The sequence below is a fragment of the Podarcis muralis genome, chromosome 7 (assembly GCF_964188315.1).
Source record: "Podarcis muralis chromosome 7, rPodMur119.hap1.1, whole genome shotgun sequence".
Classification (NCBI taxonomy): Eukaryota; Metazoa; Chordata; class Lepidosauria; order Squamata; family Lacertidae; genus Podarcis; species Podarcis muralis.
Genome location: NC_135661.1, coordinates 5,877,436 through 5,898,067, shown reverse-complemented (window position 1 = coordinate 5,898,067; position 20,632 = coordinate 5,877,436).

Genomic DNA, 20,632 nt, shown 5'->3' with positions numbered 1-20,632 from the left:
GATCCCTGTTTGTCTTCACACCTTCCAGCTAATTGAATTTATACCCCACAGAACGATAAACAGTAGCAAGCGGCCTTCCTCCTGAACCCAGCGAAAGTTTCAATAGGTCGCATGGAAAACTTTTTTTTTTAAAAAAAAGTATTATATTTCCTAGGGAGCAGGTGGTGATTGGGATGAGAGAAAAGAGTTGGGCGCAGAGAGGCCTTGTTTGTGGGTGAGGGAGGTGGTGTGGCGATAAAAGGTCACCAATCTTACCCTCACGGGTTTCTATTCTGAGCAGGGAAAGTCTTGGGCTGAGTTGGGATCACACAAGATCCCAGCTTGATTGTAAAACAAAACAAAACAAAACAAAACAAAACAAAACAAAACAAAACAAAACAAAAAACAAAACAAAACAAAACACAAAACAAAATAAAACACCATTAAAACAGTTTACAAAGAGACTATCAGTTAAAAACAGCCAAAAAACCCACATCTCTTGGATATAATCAAAAGATAAAACCAGCAACAAACCAAAAACAGATTAAAACATGCATCAACATTAGGTATAATGAGCCTCTTGGGCTTGCTGATCAGAAGGCTGGCGGTTTGAATCATAGAATCATAGAGTTGGAAGAGACCACAAGGGCCATCGAGTCCAACCCCCTGCCAAGCAGGAAACACCATCAGAGCACTCCTGACATATGGTTGTCAAGCCTCTGCTTAAAGACCTCCAAAGAAGGAGACTCCACCACACTCCTTGGCAGCAAATTCCACTGTCGAACAGCTCTTACTGTCAGGAAGTTCTTCCTAATGTTTAGGCGGAATCTTCTTTCTTGTAGTTTGGATCCATTGCTCCGTGTCCGCTTCTCTGGAGCAGCAGAAAACAACCTTTCTCCCTCCTCTATATGACATCCTTTTATATATTTGAACATGGCTATCATATCACCCCTTAACCTCCTCTTCTCCAGGCTAAACATGCCCAGCTCCCTTAGCCGTTCCTCATAAGGCATCGTTTCCAGGCCTTTGACCATTTTGGTTGCCCTCCTCTGGACATGTTCCAGTTTGTCAGTGTCCTTCTTGAACTGTGGTGCCCAGAACTGGACACAGTACTCCAGGTGAGGTCTGACCAGAGCAGAATACAGTGGCACTATTACTTCCCTTGATCTAGATGCTATACTCCTATTGATGCAGCCCAGAATTGCATTGGCTTTTTTAGCTGCCGCGTCACACTGTTGGCTCATGTCAAGTTTGTGGTCAACCAAGACTCCTAGATCCTTTTCACATGTACTGCTCTCAAGCCAAGTGTCCCCCATCTTGTATTTGTGCCTCTCATTTTTTTTGCCCAAGTGCAATACTTTACATTTCTCCCTGTTAAAGTTCATCTTGTTTGTTTTGGCCCAGTTCTCCAATCTGTCAAGGTCGTTTTGAAGTGTGATCCTGTCCTCTGGGGTGTTAGCCACCCCTCCCAGTTTGGTGTCATCTGCAAATTTGATCAGGATGCCCTTGAGTCCATCATCCAAGTCGTTGATAAAGATGTTGAATAAGACTGGGCCCAAGACAGAACCCTGTGGCACCCCACTAGTCACTCTTCTCCAGGATGAAGAGGAACCATTGATGAGCACCCTTTGGGTTCGGTCAGTCAGCCAGTTACAAATCCACTGAGTGGTAGCATAGTCAAGACCGCATTTTACCAGCTTCTTTACAAGAATATCATGGGGCACCTTGTCAAATGCCTTGCTGAAATCAAGGTAGGCTACATCCACTGCGTTCCCTTCATCTACCAGGCTTGTAATTCTGTCAAAAAACGAGATCAAGTTAGTCTGACATGACTTATTTTTCAGAAATCCATGCTGACTATTGGTGATCACAGCATTCCTTTCTAGGTGCTCACAGACTGTTTGCTTAATGATCTTCTCCAGAATCTTCCCTGGTATTGATGTCAGACTGACTGGGCGATAATCCCTGCAACGGGGTGAGCTCTGCAACGGGGTGAGCTCCCACTGCTCTGTCCCAGCTCCTGCCACCCTAGCAGTTTGAAAGCACACCAGTGCAAGTAGATAAATAGGTTCCATGGTGGCGAGAAGGTAAACAGCGTTTCCGTCGCTCTTGTTTCCGTCACGGTGACCTGGAAAGCTGTCTGTTGACAAACACCGGCTCCCTCGGCGTGAAAGCGAGATGAGCGCTGCAACCCCATAGTTGCCTTTGACTGGACTTAACTATCCAGGGGTCCTTTACCTTTATATATATCTAACGGGATGAAGTTCACTTTTTAAAGAGGGAACCTTGATAAACAGGTCTAAACTAGTCCCTCTGTCAGTCAAGTACCCAGCACTTGCATTTTAAAAAAGAGAAGGAAATTTATTTTTAAAGCCTCTTTAATACAAGTACTTTTTTAAAACCACAGGTGGGAAGGGATAGGAGAGGCATTCTCCGCCACGTGTGAAAGGTGACCCCCCCCCCTGCTTCTGAGAAGATATTTGGTAAGAGATCCTGCCCTTAATGCAAAAGAAGGGGTGTGACCATTCTAAATTTCCCTCCTATGTAAGCGGGAACGCCTCTTCTAAGACAGTATCAGGAGAGCGATTCTCTCCTAAGTGTAAAGGAGAGTGCCTCTTCTGAGACCAAATTAGAAGAGGCATTTCCTCTTGTGTGTGAAAGAAGGGGCAGTGCCATTATCCAAAAAAAGTTTGCTGCTCATCTCCACATGCAGATTTAACCAAACAATTGACTGCAACAGCAACATCATCAGTTGAACTGTTCCACCTGGCCTTTGATTTGGACTCAGTCTGACCCTTATGTTTCCCTCCCGTTATGGTTTTGATCTATGGGCTACTTTTAAAACGAGGCTGCATTTTAAATTGCATTTTAACCTGTATTTTAAATTGGTTTTTTTCCTATTATGTTTTTACTTTAATTTTACTGGTGTTAGCCGTCCTGAGCCTGGCTCTGGGCGGGGAGGGCGGGGTATAAATATTATTATTATTATTATTATTATTATTATTATTATTATTATTATTATGTTTCAGCCAATTCATCGAGCTTTCGGCAGCCCCTGGGATAATTGTTCCCATTGCTTTTTGTTGCTCATGGCGCTTTTTGGGATGACTTTGTTCCCTGTTAGGGACGCAGGTGGCGCTGTGGGTTAAACCACAGAGCCTAGGACTTGCCGATCAGAAGGTCGGCGGTTCGAAGGGAGCTGGGCATGTTTAGCCTGGAGAAGAGGAGGTTAAGGGGTGATATGATAGCCATGTTCAAATATATAAAAGGATGTCACATAGAGGAGGGAGAAAGGTTGTTTTCTGCTGCTCCAGAGAAGCGGACACGGAGCAATGGATCCAAACTACAAGAAAGAAGATTCCACCTAAACATTAGGAAGAACTTCCTGACAGTAAGAGCTGTTCGACAGTGGAATTTGCTGCCAAGGAGTGTGGTGGAGTCTCCTTCTTTGGAGGTCTTTAAGCAGAGGCTTGACAACCATATGTCAGGAGTGCTCTGATGGTGTTTCCTGCTTTGCAGGGGGTTGGACTCGATGGCCCTTGTGGTCTCTTCCAACTCTATGATTCTATGATTCTATGAATACCCGTGACAGGGTGAGCTCCCGTTGCTCGGTCCCTGCTCCTGCCCACCTAGCAGTTCAAAAGCACGTCAAGTGCAAGTAGATAAATAGGTACCGCTCCGGTGGGAAGGTAAACGGCGTTTCCGTGCGCTGCTCTGGTTCTCCAGAAACGGCTTGGTCATGCTGGCCACATGACTGTACGCCGCTCCCTTGGCCTGACACTGACCAGCCAGATGTCGATTATGGGAAACCTGCAAACAGGACCTGCTAAATATTGCAATCTGGTGCAGAAACGCAGAGAGTGAAACTTAAGGAGGAGAAATGGAGAGAAGTCAAAATTGAAATATTCGCCCATCCCTAGCCAGAGATACTAAGGAAAAGATGTCGAGAGGTGATGAGGAAATCTTTGAAACCACTTCCAACTCTCCTAAAAATTATTGTCCCATCTGCCCATACTTCCACCCATCTTTCTTCCTTTCTTACAAGACAAATGACAGTCCCCCCACCACCACTTCGAAGGCATCCTATTGACTCTGGCCTGGTGGTAAATATTACCTTGCTTTTCTTTTCTTTAGCATAGGCAACCAGGAGATTGGGGGGCGGGGAGGAAAGCAGAGAGCCCTCCCGTCCACGCCCCTCCCTTTCTCCGCCACGCCATCGAATTTCCAATTTTCAGCTAATATCAAGGTCGTGACAGCGAGCGCAGAGGCCCTGGTAGGACATAATGGCAGAAGAATTGTAAATGTTGCTTTTAGCGAATGCAGAATGAGGTTGGGCTAAGGAAAGGGAAATTTCCCATTCACCGCCGGCCCCCTGAATAAGCGAATACATTTTCTACCCCAAGTGTGTCGCATTAAATTTCCAGAGGTGCTGGGCGCCAGGTAGATATCATTAGTAACAGTTTTGCGTCGTAATGAATGCTTTTATTTCTCTTCCGAGCGATTCATGAATACATAAAGAAGCCGCTTTGAGTTGCATCTGGGCTCGTGGCGGCAGGAGTCTAATTTGGCGTCCTCTCTGCTGACAACCCTGGTTAGCCCAGCTGGGGTCAACTTTGAAGGAATCTGTTGCAACCAAATGCTTACCATTTATCTGTCTGTCTGTCTGTCTGTCTGTCTGTCTGTCTGTCTGTCTGTCTGTCTTTGTGGTTGCACCAGAAAAGACCAAGGCTTGCATCCAATCTCTTCCTACTGAGAACAGACCCATTGAAACTCATGGACCTAAGTTTGTCCTGTCCATTAATTTTAATGAGTTCTATCTAATTTCACACACACACACACACACACACACACACACACACACACACACACACACACACCAGTTTCATATATAACAACAGTTAAAACAATGGCTTCACACACACAAAATGTAAAGCAGCAAATGCACATACATTAAAAATCAATTCAAATCCAAAACAGCTGCCGACCGGGATAAAGATCTTAGAATACTTGTTGAAAGGGTAGTGTGTGGAAATGTTTCTACCCCAAAGCAGGTCCTATTGAGTTCAACTAGGCTGTCTCCCTGGTAAGAGTGCTTAGGGTTGAAGCCATTGTTGTTGTTCTGTAGTCATTTAGTCGTGTCTGACTCTTCGTGACCCCATGGACCAGAGCACGCCAGGCACTCCTTATTTAAAGTCAATAAAAGAAGTTTACTCACATCAGTTCACAGTTGGATTCCTGAAGGCAGACTTAGCTACAAATATGTACATGTGGATCTACCCCATATGGGGAATAGTCCCAGTGCTTCTGCTAGCTGAGAGAGCTAGCAGAGCATTCCTAGCTAAAAAGAAGAAGAAGAAGAAGAAGAGTTTGGATTTCATATCCCACCTTTCACTCCCTTTAAGGAGTCTCAAAGCGGCTAACATTCTCCTTTCCCTTCCTCCCCCACAACAAACACTCTGTGAGGTGAGTGGGGCTGAGAGACTTCAGAGAAGTGTGACTAGCCCAAGGTCACCCAGCAGCTGCAGGTGGAGGAGCGGAGACGCGAACCCGGTTCACCAGATTACAAGTCTACCGCTCTTAACCACTACACCACACTGGCTCTCTGGTCCAATGAAGAAGGAAGTGAAAAAGGGGGAGAGAGAGTGCTGCGTGACTCACCCTTTTGTTACCTGGACAGGTAAGGTCACACCCACCTCTAGACACAGGCAAGCGAAAGATGCTTCAGCCCAGGAGGAACAGGAAGTTTTGACTGGCTGGACCTACATCCCCTTGCATGTCCACTCTAGGAAAACAAGGAATGTTGTATTTGACTGCTCCCAGTGGATTACATCCCCCCCCCCCCACGAGGCTCTGCATTGCAGGGTATTGAAGTTGAAGACCCTTGGGACCCTTTCATGACAATTCTATAATTCTAAGAATATTCTCCCCTTCGGTGGTGTCCAGCAACTGCGATTCAGAAGCATTGCTGCCTCCAACATGGAGGCAGAGAATAGACATCGTGGTTGGTTGTTATTAATAGCCCCTTTCTCCATCCACCCAAGTTGGTGGCCATCACTGTCTCCTGTGGGAGTTCCACAGTCTAACCATGTGCTGCGTAAATAAGAAATTCCTTTTGTTTGCCCTGAATTTAACCTGGAACCTTTCGAGCGTCGTCAAACATTCACCTCTTGCCTCCCTTAGACCTTCCAAAGTGTCCCTGTTTTCCAGGGACAGTCCTGGATTTGCAGAATTTCTCATTTGATCCTGGAATGTCCTGTTTTTCCTTACGACGTTCCTATTTTCACCAGAGAAATGTTGGGAGGGTATGGAGTCAGGCATTCCTTGAGCCAAAGAGATAAGTAATTATACAACCTTTAGAAGACATCTGGAGGCAGCCCTGTATAGGGAAGTTTTTTTAAAAAATGTTCAATGTTTCATTATGCTTTTCTTATACAGTGGTACCTCGGGTTACATACGCTTCAGGTTACAGATGCTTCAGGTTACAGACTCCACTAACCCAGAAATACTACCTCGGGTTAAGAAATTTGCTTCAGGATGAGAACAGAAATCGTGCTCCGGCGGCACGGCAGCAGCAGGGGGCCCCATTAGCTAAAGTAGTGCTTCAGGTTAAGAACAGTTTCAGGTTAAGAACAGACCTCCGGCATGAATTAAGTACTTAATCTGAGTTACCACTGTATGTCGGAAGCTGCCCAGAGTGGCTAGAGCAACCCAGTCAGATGGGCAGGGTATTAATAGTAGTAGTAGTAGTAGTAGTAGTAGTAATATTATTATTATTATTATTATTATTATTATTATTATTATTATTACCCCGTTCTCCCCAGCCAAGACAGCTCAGGGTGGCTAACACAAGGTATAAAAGCAATTGATTAAAATACAACTTAAAAACTAGATTAAAGTACAACATTAAAATGCAGCCTCATTTCAGTAGAAACTCAAATCAAAAACTTTTTGGGGATGAAAACGTCAAATCTTCACCAAGGCCAACTATCCAGACTGGTCCTACGTGGGCCAGAAAAAGCCAGGGAGTCATTGTCATCGTCATCGTCGTAATAATAATAACAACGGAATAAATGTAAAGGGACCCCAGACTGTTAAGTCCAGTTGCGGATGACTCTGGGGTTGAGGCGCCCATTTCGCTTTACTGGCTGAGGGAGCTGGCGTTTGTCTGCAGACATGTGGCCAGCATGACTAAGCTGCTTCTGGTGAAGTAGAGCAGTGCACGGAAACGCCATTTACCTTCCCAGTGGTAATGTATGGAAGTGAGAGCTGGACCATAAAGAAGGCTGGTCACCAAATAATTGATGCTTTTGAATTATGGTGCTGGAGAAGACTCTTTTTTTTTTTTATAAGATATTTATTAGCATTTTCACAAGTTTTATAAAACATAAAAATCACACAAAAAAGACACAAAAAAGAAAATCAAAAATACATACAAAAAATCAGAAAACAAACAAAAACCACATGTATAACTTCATTCCCTTATATTCGTGAAAATTACTTTCCCGACCTCCTCATACCTCTCCTTACTGCATTCCATTCTCTAATTAATTCTCTTCAACAAATCCTTCCCTTAATTTTGATTAAGTTTTTTAAACTTTCTTTTCATATTACATAATAATTGCAGCTAGCAACCCCATAATTTCAGAATCAACATCGTCTTAACATTCAACAATTTTACAATATTTTTTAAGATAGTCTTTAAATTTCTTCCAATCTTCTTCCGTCGTCTCTTTCCCCTGGTCTCAGATTCTGCCAGTCATCTCTGCCAGTCCCATATAGTCTATAACTTTCATTTGCCATTCTTCCACGGTGGGTAATTCTTCTGTCTTCCAAAACTTTGCGATAAGTATTCTTGCTGCTGTTGTAGCATACATGAAAAAAGTCCTGTCCTTCTTTAACACCAATTGGCCAACCATACCCAGGAGAAAGGCCTCTGGTTTCTTTAAGAAGGTATATTTAAATACCTTTTTCATTTCATTATAAATCTTCTCCCAGAAAGCCTTAATCCTTGGGCACGTCCACCAGAGGTGAAAGAATGTACCTTCAGTCTCTTTACATTTCCAACATTTATTGTCAGACAAGTGGTATATTTTTGCAAGCTTGACTGGGGTCATGTACCACCTATAAATCATTTTCATAATATTTTCTTTTAAGGCATTACATGCCGTAAATTTTATACCGGTGGTCCATAACCGTTCCCAGTCTTCAAACATAATGTTATGACCAATATCTTGTGCCCACTTGATCATGGCTGATTTAACTGTTTCGTCCTGTGTATTCCATTCCAACAGCAAGTTGTACATTTTTGACAAGTTCTTAGTTTTGGGTTCTAACAGTTCTGTCTCCAATTTCAATTTCTCCACCTGAAAACCATTTTTCCTGGTGCTGGAGAAGACTCTTGAGAGTACCATGGACTGCAAGAAGATCAAACCTATCCATTCTGAAGGAAATCAGCCCTGAGTGCTCCCTGGAAGGACAGATCCTGAAGCTGAGGCTCCAATACTTTGGCCACCTCATGAGAAGAGAAGACTCCCTGGAAAAGACCCTGATGTTGGGAAAGATGGAGGGCCCAAGGAGAAGGGGACAACAGAGGACGAGATGGTTGGATAATGTTCTCGAAGCTACCAGCATGAGTTTTACCAAACCGCGGGAGGCAGTGGAAGACAGGAGTGCCTGGTGTGCTCTGGTCCATGGGGTCACAAAGAATCGGACATGACTAAACAACAACAATTTTCATCAGATAAATGTTGGACGGTTTGCTCCCTTCCACTCGGCCCGTCTTCCTCCCGTCCTGTCCCCATATTCAAGAATTGTGCCCAGGCTACTTTCTGACCCAAGCCCTATGGGTCAAAAGGGCTTGAGCCCCTCTCATGAGGCTGGCTCACCATTCCAAAGAGATGCTTTGCTTTCCATGACGACTTTCTCCTTTTCAGGCCTGTGCCCTAGAACGAATCTTGTAATTCCCTGCTCTCCGATAAGAACAGGAAGAGACCGTCAGGCTGATCTTAATCCTAAATTCCTGCTCATTTTCTCTCTCCCTGCCCCCAGGTTCCTTTAATATTATTCCCCTGGTTTTTCTTTTTGGGTGTGTGTGGTGGGGGTGGAGAGCCAAGAATGAAACCATAGGTGTCCCTTGAACTCATTTACCTCCTCCTGCTTGTGCTGGTAATTTATTCCATATGTTTATTTACCTTCCTCCCCCCAGTTTGGTGTGCAGTACCTTTTTACCCCTCCCCATCGAATTAGTTACGGCCGAAATCGACGGGTCAGCGAGAACGGGTGAGGGTTATGCCCGAATTGCATTTGTGGTGTTTGGCCCCCAGGCCCTGAGCTGGGGTAAGCATGGAATTGGGCTCGCCGGTGAGGTCACGAGTCACATTCTGAGCTCGGACAACTTCCGTGTCGAGAGGAAAGCCGCATGCATGGAAACCGAAACTGCGGATCAAGGGCCATGGTCAGAGAACGTCTGTAGGAGTAAGCTGTACTCAGAGTAGACCCTAGGCAATAAATAATCAGGCACAAACAAGCCAGCCAGAAGTGGAAAGGATTGCATCCGAAGATGTCAGTCCGTTTGCATGAAGGATGTTGTGTTAATGAGGAACTTTTTCTTTCTTACAAAACATATCGAGAAAAGAGAGAGAGAGACAGAGAGAGAGAGAGAGGGAAAGCCCCAAAGAGGAGACTTAGAGGTGATGTGATAGGTAAAGGGACCCCTGACCATTAGGTCCAGTCGTGACCGACTCTGGGGTTGCGGCGCTCATCTCGCTTTATTGGCCGAGGGAACCGGCGTACAGCTTCCGGGTCATGTGGCCAGCATAACTAAGCCACTTCTGGCAAAACCAGAGCAGCACACAGAAACACTGTTTACCTCCCAACAGAGTGGCACCTATTTATCTACTTGCACCTTGACGTGCTTTTGAACTGCTAGGTTGGCAGGAGCAGGGACCGAGCAACGGGAGCTCACCCCGTCGCGGGGATTTGAACCGCCGACCTTCTGATCGGCAAGTCCTAGGCTCTGTGGTTTAACCCACAGCGCCAGCCTTCTTCAAATATCTCAAGGGCTGTCACATGGAAGAGGTAACAAGCTTGTTTTCTCCTGCTCTGATGGGTAGGACTTGAACCCATGACTTCAAGTTACAAGAAAGGAGATTGCGACTAAATAACAGTAAGAGCTGTTTGACAGTGGAATGGTCTCCCTCAGGAGGTTGTGGACTCTCCTTGCTTGGAGATTTTAAAGTAGAGATTGGATGGCCATCTGTCTTGTACAATCTTGTTAAGATTCCTGCATCGCAGGGGGTTGGACTAGATGACCCCTGGGATCCCTTCCAATTCCAAGATTCTACGATTCTGCGAATCAAGATTTTAAACTGTAGAGCATCACAACCTGGAAGGACAAAGGTACAAAGATGTAAGGCAGCTCCAAAAGGGATAATAAAGTGTTAACCTGTACAAAGATTCCCTTTACAAATAATAAAGATTTATAAAAAATAAAAGTATTATGCACCCGTGAGTTCCATCATTATTGAGAATATAGTCTTAAATGGGCCAGACCTTTGCATATAGTGATGGTACTGCATGTGTCTCAATATTTGTATAAGAAATAAAATCTTGCCATATACGAAAAAAGAAAAGGTTATTCAAGCTTGACCCTTTAGATACCTTTGGTTTATGAGATACCTTTTCAAGGAGGACAATTTGCCAAATTCTAGAAAGTCTTGTGTCTTCCAGAATTTGGCAATACAGTGGTACCTCGGGTTACAGATGCTTCAGGTTACAGACGCTTCAGATTACAGACTTCACTAACCCAGAAATAGTACCTCGGGTTAAGAACTTTGCTTCAGGATGAGAACAGAAATCGTGTGGCAACGGCGCAGCCATTAGCTAAAGTGGTACCTCAGGTTAAGAACAGTTTCATGTTAAGAACGGACCTCCGGAACAAATTAAGTTCTTAACCCGAGGTACCACTGTACAGCCCTGGGTTTCTGTTAACAGATGAGAAGCAAGTTCTTGACTTTTCAGATCCCGTTCCGCTTCCCTGTACAGGTTCGAAAGTGCCAATATGGGTGCAGATTGGGGAAAAGATATCCACTTAAAAGCCTCATTGGAAAATGAAGGTTTTCCACAGGTATTGGAAAGACAACAGAGACAGAACCAGCCTAACATTTAAGGGGGAGGGGACTCCAAAAAGGAGGTGGAATAACAGTAAAAGGCCTCCGGTTTTTATTTTCCAAAATGTATTTTTACTGAATTTTATCCCTATAACCCAAATAACAAAATAGAACTTCATGAGAGAAACAGGTAAAAACTCAGCTGGAGTCAACCAAAGTTGGCATGGGAGGTTGCATTCACAAGAAGAAATGATAAAGCTGTTTATCCAGATATGAGATACGAACAGGTCAGTGGCAAAGACCATAATAAGAAATGAGAGAATGAGAGGTGTGGGGCACATGAATTGCAAGGTATATACAGAAACATAAACTTATGATTGAAACTGTAAGAGGTTGGAGGAGTACCAAGAATCAAAGTCTCTGTATTAAATTCAGAATTATTTTCCAACCAGTTAGACGTTACTTATCCCAAGTTTCTCGAGAGACTTGTGGAAGAGACAAATGCCAAGTTTCTCTTTTTACTTATTCAATGAAATCCCGAAACAAACCAAAACAAAAGAGGTAGAGATGGGGTCTGCAGGAGACTTTTGCCTGCAGAAGTTGTTTGTATAAATGTGTGCAAAATTGGAGGAAGCCCCTGAATAATAATAATAATAATAATAATAATAATAATAATAATAATAATAATAATTTATTATTTATATCTCGCCCATCTGGCTGGGCTTCCTCAGCCACTCTGGGCGGCTTCCAACAAAATATTAAAATACAGTAATGCATCAAACATTAAAAGCTTCCCTAAACAGGGCTGCCTTCAGATGTCTTCTAAAAGTCTGGTAATTCTCTTTGACATCTGGTGGGAGGGTGTTCCACAAGGCGGGTGCCACTACCAAGAAGGCCCTCTGCCTGGTTCCCTGTAACTTGGCTTCTCGCAGGGAGGGAACCGCCAGAAGGCCCTCGGCGCTGAACCTCAGTGTCCTAGCTGGATGATGGGGGTGGAGACGCTCCTTCAGGTATACTGGACCAAGGGCATTTGGGGCTTTAAAGGTCAGCACCAACACTTGGATTGTGCTCGGAAACATACTGGGAGCCAATGGGAGTCTCATCGTATGAGACTCGCTAGCAAAACAGGATCAACGCTAGCTCTTTTCAGTTTAGTGCTTGGTCGGATGCTATAGTTTGTTTCTTGGACAGTGTGGGGAACTTGTTGGGTGTGCATGTGTGAGAAATGTCCCTATTTTCATCTGAGGAGTGTTGGAGGGTATGACTTCAGTGAGCTTCATGACCTAGAGAGGATTTGAACCCTAGCCTCCCAGATCCTAGTCTGACACCAGTCTCATCTAGTTCTTTCCCCTACTGCTATTTCCAGTCCCCCATTTTAGTCTTTAGTGATGTATGGAAGTGAGAGCTGTACCATAAAGAAGGCTGATCGCCAAAGAGTTGATGCTTTTAAATTATGGTGCTGGAGAAGACTCTTGGGAGTACCATGGACTGCAAGAAGATCAAACCTCTCCATTCTGAAGGAAATCAGCCCTGAGTGCTCACTGGAAGGACAGATCCTGAAGCTGAGGCTCCAATACTTTGGCCACCTCATGAGAAGAGAAGACTCCCTGGAAAAGACCCTGATGCTGGGAAAGATGGAGGGCACAAGGAGAAGGGGATGACAGAGGACGAGATGGTTGGATGGTGTTCTCGAAGCTACCAGCATGAGTTTGACCAAACCGCGGGAGGCAGTGGAAGACAGGAGTGCCTGGCGTGCTCTGGTCCATGGGGTCACGAAGAGTCGGACATGACTAAATAACAAATTTTAGTCTTGCGCCACTTTAACCATTTTCATGTTTTACATCTGAGCTCTTTGTGGTTTTTAGCTTTCACCTGTGAGCCACGCAGAGGACATTGGGTTAAATGGGGAATGTTGCAGTGCTGTAGACCAAGAAACATCAATAACTGAGTGGTTGCTGGTGTTCTTCTACATTGCTTGGGCTCAGAATTCTGGCTGTGGGTGCAAGGGAATCGTGCCTGGGGTTGCAACTGGCTGGGAACCCCTCCCACCAACGCAATCCTACGCTTTTCATGGCAGCTCAGCTTCTCAAAACTAGCCGGGCTGGAGTGCCTCACAGCACTGAGGTGAACACCATGCCCAATAAACATAAACAGATCAAGTTGCCACTAAAGGAACAGCAATAGGAGCCCGGGATAAAGTTGGCAACCCTCTAGGCATTGCGTGTTCCAGTCCAGGTTCCCGGCAGCTGCTTCAAGAAGCTCGAAGATACTTCCCCCCCCTACACAAGCAAACCACCCCATTGCTATTCTTTTGCCATCAAGATGGCCGCTCAAGATGGCTGCCCAATCTCTCTCTCTCTGCTGTTTTCCTCATGCCCCCCTCATCAGATAATGCATTTTTTTTCTTTTTCATTCTTTCTTTAAACCGGGTGGGGGGTGGGTTAGTTTCTTTGCCATTCTGATTCTCGCCTAATAATCTCCCCGATTAGCCCTTGTAAACTCCAGCTTTATATGAAAAAAAGAGGACATAATGGAAAAATAATTAAAAATAAAAGACTGAGGAATAAGGGGAAAAAATAATCATTTGAAGGCGAAGGGGAGGGAGGGGATGAAGAGGCAGATCTGCGGAGCTGGTAGATAACCAACAGATGTGATTTTTGCAGATAAGCGTGGCAATTTAGATTAGATAAATCTGGAGGCATTACGAGCCTCCATTGCAAGACTCTTTTTATCGGTCTGATACATCCCCCCCCCAATTTTATCTTGCAAGTTGGAGGGAGGGGAGCGAGGGGATGGCAAGAGGAATAATAATAAAAAAAGCTCAATCTTCGGGTAGTTTTCTTTTTAATGTGTCCCCCTCCACCCCACCCCAGAAAGTGGGGTCTCTCTATTTCTCTTTCTCTCCCTCTCACACACACGCAGGCCACACTCATACACATACACACACATCAGGACCGTGTTTTCTTTTTTCTTTATTTCTGTTTTTTCTCCCTAAAAAAGGAAGAAAAAAAAACCCCATGCACAGCAGACACACACACACACACACACACACACACTGCCGTGTGCACACAGAGAAAACCAAAATATTTGAAAATGTATTTCATGCCAATTATGTCATATTTCATGGACTGATGCCACTACTGAAAGAAAGAGTGAATGCCTTAATTTGTATAGAAATTGTAATCATTTGTTCATTTCAAGGTGAAAATTGCATTTTTTAATTTAAATTGTATCCTGCGTGATAGTCTATTATCTAGTAAAATTGTCTCCTTGTCTGAGTGCCTCTTTCCACGAGGCTGGAATGCTTGTTGCAAATCCAGTTATATTCATAAAAGCTTTGTGGGCGTCTTGGGGAAATGAGAAGAGTTTTCTTGTGGCTGTCGTTCTGAGCCTCCACCTTCCCCCCCCCTCTCTCTTTCTCTCTCTCCCCCCTTCTCCTCTCCCCAGTCACCCCCCCCAAACACCACCTCCTCCTCCTCTCAGTTATTTCCTGGTTGAAATAAACCCGTATCTCCTAATGCAAGTAATTAGTTGGGATACATTTTCAAGACAATCGGAAACTGAATTAGGGGGAGGGCCGTACAATAAGTCCTTCTCTTCCATCACCCCCTCGCTTGTAAAATCTTGTTACAGGGAAAATAAAGCCAATTAGATTCGTTGTGCTATAGGAGTAGATCCGACGAGCAGAGGGAAGGAGACCCAAATGGACGGGCGAAATCTCAGCTCCCTTTTGCAGAAGGGTTGCCAACTGACTTGCGGGGAGGAGAAGCCTCTTTTGCTCCTGTGTCCTTTTAAGATAGGGATGGGGGAGTTGGTCTGTCTAGATTCGTATTGTCTACACACTGCATTGCAGGGGGTTGGACTAGATGACCCTTCCAAAATTCTACAATTTTGTGATGCACTGACTGGCAGCGAATCTCCAGGGTACCAGGCAGGGGAGAATCCCAGCTCTACCTGGAGAGATGGGGGTCTTCTGCATCCAAAGCCGATCCTCTGCTACGGCACGATGGCCCTTTCCTCTAAAACGAAAGCAGGACTGGTTTCAGCAGGAAGCTGCCTTTGTCAGTTTGTTGGGCTCAGAATTTTCTACTCTGGCTAGCAGTGGCTTTCCAGGAGTTCAGATAGTCCTACCTAGAGATGCTCAGCATCGAAGCTGAAACCTTCTGCATGCAAAACCAGCCTCACTTGCACATAAGCTCAAGAAGTTATTTGAAAGCGAGGGCAGCCTCCTTACCTTCAGATCAATCGACTGAGCATCCTTTGCTTCTAAAAAGTCGGCAAGCTTCGCTGTGGGAGGAGACCTCTCTCTGCTGCCATCATCCCATACTCTTATATCATTCGCAGATCCATTGCTTTGCACACTGGCTCCCAGTACGTTTCCAAGCACAATTCAAAGTGTTGGTGCTGACCTTTAAAGCCCTAAACGGCCTTGGTCCAGTATACCTGAAGGAGCGTCTCCACCCCCATCGTTCTACCCGGACACTGAGGTCCAGCACCAAGGGCCTTCTGGCGGTTCCCTCACTGCGAGAAGCCAAGTTACAGGGAACCAGGCAGAGGGCCTTCTCGGTAGTGGCACCCGCCCTGTGGAACGCCCTCCCACCAGATGTCAAAGAGAAAAACAACTACCAGACTTTTAGAAGACATCTGAAGGCAGCCCTGTTTAGGGAAGCTTTTAATGTTTAATAGACTATTGTATTTTAATATTCTGTTGGAAGCCGCCCAGAGTGGATGGGGAAATAATAATAATAATATTATTATTATTATTATTATTATTATTATTATTATTATTATTATTGCACTCCTAGAAAGAGCCCCAAAGTAATTAACAGAGAAAACAACCTACAAAAGATGATATACAAAAATCCATCCTTTTAAATGGAACAAATATGAGAGGAGGAATCTCAGGGTTGTGGGTTCGAGTCCTGAATTGGGCGAAAGATTCCTGCATTGCAGCGGGTTGGACTGGATGACCCTCGCAGCCCCTTCCAACTTGACAATTCTATGATTCTATGATAAGCAACCAAAACCATTTGAGGTTTCCCAATATCTGGGATAATTTAATTAGCGCCATATGTAATTGCAGTTTTGATAATGAAACCACATGGCCAAAGGGACATGGATTTAGATGAGCTGATGATCAGATGATCGATGGGACCTGCACACCTTGCCTTTTCATGTCCCACAACCCTGATGTCCTATATGACATTCACTGTTTACAGTTTCAGTAACTTCACCTCAAAAAGCACATTGCAGTTAGAAACAGTTCAGAATAGGGCAACCCAAAGTGACCAAGGAGATAAGAGCACCACCTTTTATGTTTGGAATTTTTAAAAAATATATTTCTCAATTTTATTTTTATTTTTTTTACAAACATACTGTCAGAGCTGCTCCACGATCCCAGCTCACAGAGGATCACGCTAGCCAGCGTTCACTTTATAAAAGTCTTTATTGAGTTACAGTTTCCATTTCCAAGCTGCTGCGTGCAACTCTACGTCTAGTAGCTAGACCGGCGAAGCTCCGTCTGAGTCTCCGCCCCTTGTACACCAACTTAATATCCTCGCCTTACTCCACCTTTTCCGCCTGACCGTCCTTCTCTGGGTCCCTCTGCCCCCCGTGGTCTCTTCCTTCCGGGACTCCTCTGACGCTGACCCCCCGGACCCTCCTGTCTCCTTGCGTCGGGCTTTAGGACCTGGCTCCCTTTCCGGGCTGCTTACTGCGCCGCCTTCCTGTGCATTTGAACTTGGCGCGCGCACCCAACCTTCCACTTTCCGCTTGACCGTTTCTTCTCTCCCCGATGGGGGTGTGGTCACTCCTGACTCATGCCCTCCTCCCTGCTGCGAGCTGCCAGGGCTCGATCCCTGACGTCCTTCCTCTCCACTGCGCTCTGGTGGGGACGCTGGCCCCGATTTCCAACTGCTGCCCTCTGAACCCCCGCTGGTCCCTTCCTCCTGGGGTGTCCCCCTAGGCCCCCCCTTTGCTCTGGCCACTGGCGCTCCTTTCTGTGAATCTTCCGATTCACTGGAAAGACTCGGAGATCTCGGGTCGTCGTCATCACTCATCCTTTCTTCGGACTCCTCCCCCTCGCTCTCTGTTTCCTCCCTTGCCCTCGCCTCTGCTCCTGAACCCCTGACATCCATCCCCCCCTCGAAGCCCCCCTTTCCCCCCTCCCCTCCTTCCGGTGCGGGAGCTGGGTGCTGCCGAGTCATGGGGACGAATGCCGGATACAGTTCGCTTCCCTTGGCGGGCCTCCAACTGAAGACTTCCGATTCTTCCTCCCTGCGCTCGTCGACAGCGGTCACCTCCGCTTCCATCTCTGTGCCGCCGTGCTCGAAGCCCAGGTCCTCCCCGAACATGTCCACGTCCGTCTCCGCCTCAGTCGTTCCCGGGTCCGTCGCTCGACCTGGAACCTCCAGCCACTTCCTGTGCCACTGCTCCTCTGGTCTATCGTCCCACCAATACGAGGGCTCTGAGGCAGATCCCGAGGGCGACCCCTCCGGGGAACGCGTGTCCATTGTCGGTTCCTCGTCCGAGTCGAACCCGTGGAAAGTGCTGGCTGAAAGCGTCGGTGTGAAAAGCCAATCGTCGAAAAAGTCTGCTGGCATGGGCCTGTGTGGGAAAAGGGCATGAAACTCGTCCTTGAGCAGAGGTTCCTCCAAGGCGTAGCCTGGCACCCAGCTGTTGGCACTGGCCGGGAAGCCCTCCTTGGCGAGGAGGTATTCTACGCCCTCTTCTCCCCATCTAGAGTCCAAAATCTCTGTGACCTCGTTGATGGACTCCTCTTGTGTCACTCCCCCTTGTTTGGTTCCCTCTCGTCGCGGACTCGGAGCCGTTCCTGGTTCCTGAAACCTGTGAGGTGTCTTGTAGGGAGTGAGCACCGACCTGTGGAACACCGGATGCATTCTGGACCCCTCCGGAAGCATCAGCCTGAAAGCCACCGGGTTGACCTGCTCTTCGACTTGGTAGGGCCCTAGTTGTTTATGCCCTAGTTTCTTCTTCGCTAACGACCTGGCCGGCACTGCTTGGGCTGCCAACCAGACCCAGTCTCCCACCTGGATCTCTTCGCCGACTCTCCTGTGTTTGTCCGCTTGCACCTTGTATGCGTGTTTAGCCAGCTCCAGGTGCCTCCGAAGTTAATCGTGGACCTCTTGCAACTCTGACGCGAACGCGTCTGCTGTCTGCGGCTCCCCCTCCCCCATTCTTTCCAGTCCCGGGAAGGTTCTGGGGTGCCTTCCGTTGTTGGCGAAGAACGGCGTCACCCCTGTGGACACGTGCTTCGTGTTGTTGTAGGCGAACTCGGCGAGCGGCAGGTAGTCCACCCACGTCGCCGGCTGCTGATTTGCATAGCATCTCAGGTACTGCTGCATGATGGCATTGACCCGCTCCGCTTGCCCGTTGGTCTGCGGGTGTCTAGCCGAAGCCAGGTTGATCTTGACGTTCAGGAAGCCCATCAGCTTCTGCCAGAAGTTCGAGATGAACTGCCGCCCCCTGTCGGACAGTATGGACCGCGGCAGACCGTGGACCTTGAACACGTGGTCTATGAACAGTTTGACGGTTTGTTCCGCCATGGCCACCTTCGCACACGGAATGAAATGTGCCATCTTGGAGAACAAGTCCACCACCACTAGCACTGCCGTCTTGCCCCTCGAGCTGGGCAGATCCGTGACAAAGTCCAGGGCCACTCTCTCCCATGGTTCGAACGGGGTTTGCAGAGGTTCCAGCAGTCCCGCCGGCGGTCTGTGTACTGGTTTGGCCCTCTGGCAGGTGTCGCACCTCGCCACGTAGTCCGCGACTTCCCCTCTCATTCTGGGCCACCAGAAGTCTCTGGCGACTAATTCTATCGTCTTCTCTGTGCCAAAGTGCCCGGCAGTGGGCGCGTCGTGCAACTGCTGCAGTACCTTGGCGCGAAGATCGTCCCCTGGCACGTAGATGGCCCCTTTACGGAGGAGTAATCCATCGCGAACCTGGAACTCGTCGGTCGCCGCCGTGCCCCTGTGCGCCTCTGCCATCTTTGCTCGCGCGAAAGAGTCGTCCCGCAATGCACGTCGTACCGCCTCCAGGTCAACAGTCGCCGAAGCGCACGCCCACGCTGTCGGTGCGAAGATATGCATGGCCGCCGCTGGCGTCGCCTCCTCGAGGTACTGCGGTTTACGGGAGAGCGCGTCCGCCATGATGTTGGTGTCCCCCGGGACATACTCTATACGGAAGTCGAAGTCCGCAAAGAACTCTGCCCAACGTATCTGCCTCTGGTTCAGGAACCTCGCCGTGCGCCAGTGCTCCAGATTCTTGTGGTCCGTGCGGACCTGCACTGTGTGCTTGGCTCCGATCAGGAAGTGCCTCCACGCCTTGAAGGCTGCATGAATGGCTAGCAACTCCCTGTCCCAGATGGTGTAGTTCTGTTCTGACTTGGTGAGCTTCCTGGAGTAGAACGCTCCCGGCCTCCAAGCCCCCTGCGGGTCTTGCTGCAACAGAACTGCTCCTACGGCTCTGTCTGAAGCGTCCGTCTCCACCCTCATTGGTCTGCTGGGGTTGACGTGTAGTAGCTGCTCCTCCGACGCGAAGAGACGCTTGAGTGCCTGAAAGGACTGCTCTGCTTGCGCCGTCCAGATGAATTTCTTCTTCTTGGAGCTGAGCGTGTCCGTGATGGCCGCCGTCTGCATCGCGAACCCCTTGATGAACTTGCGATAGAAGTTTGCAAAGCCCACAACCCGCTGGACCTCCTTCCGGTTGCGCGGACTTTTCCAGTCCAAAACAGCGCGAACCTTGGCGCTGTCCATTGCGAGCCCTTTGTCTGACAACCTGTAGCCCAGGAAGTCCACCTCCGACACGTCGAACTGGCATTTTTCCAGCTTGGCGTAGAGCCTATGTGGCTGCAGTCTGCTCAGCACTTCTTTGACGTCTCTGTCGTGATCGTGCTGCGACTCAGAAAAGATGAGTATGTCATCCAGGAAACAGACACACTTCTTGTAGAGCAGCCCTGCCAAGACGTGATGCATAAAAGCTTGAAAACAGTGGGAGCCATTTTGTAATCCAAAAGGCATAACTCTGTATTCGTAGGTGCCCAGGGGCGTGAACATGGCCGTCTTCCACTCATCGCCCTCCCGCATACGAATGAGGTTGTACGCCCCTCGCAGGTCCAACTTGGTGAAGACGCGTCCTTTGCGTACGGTCGCGAGGAGGTCGTCGATCCTGGGCATGGGGAAGTCCGATGGCTTGGTCACAGCGTTCAAAATCCGATAGTCCACCACGAGCCTTTTTTGGGGCGTGTTTTTCTTCTTAACAAAGAATACCGGACTGCCCCCCACTGCCTTGGACTCTCGGATGAAACCGCGCTCCAGATTGTGATCTATGAACTCTTTGAGTTCCTGTAGTTCGTCCTCGGACATGGAGTACAGCTTCCCCTTTGGCAACGCCACCCCTGGTAGGAGGTCGATCTTGCAGTCGTATGGTCGGTGGGGGGGGTAGCTTGTCCGCCTCCTTCTCGCAGAAAACCTCCAAAAAGTCTGCGTACTTGTGGGGAACTGCTTGCAGCGTCCCAAGCTGCAGCT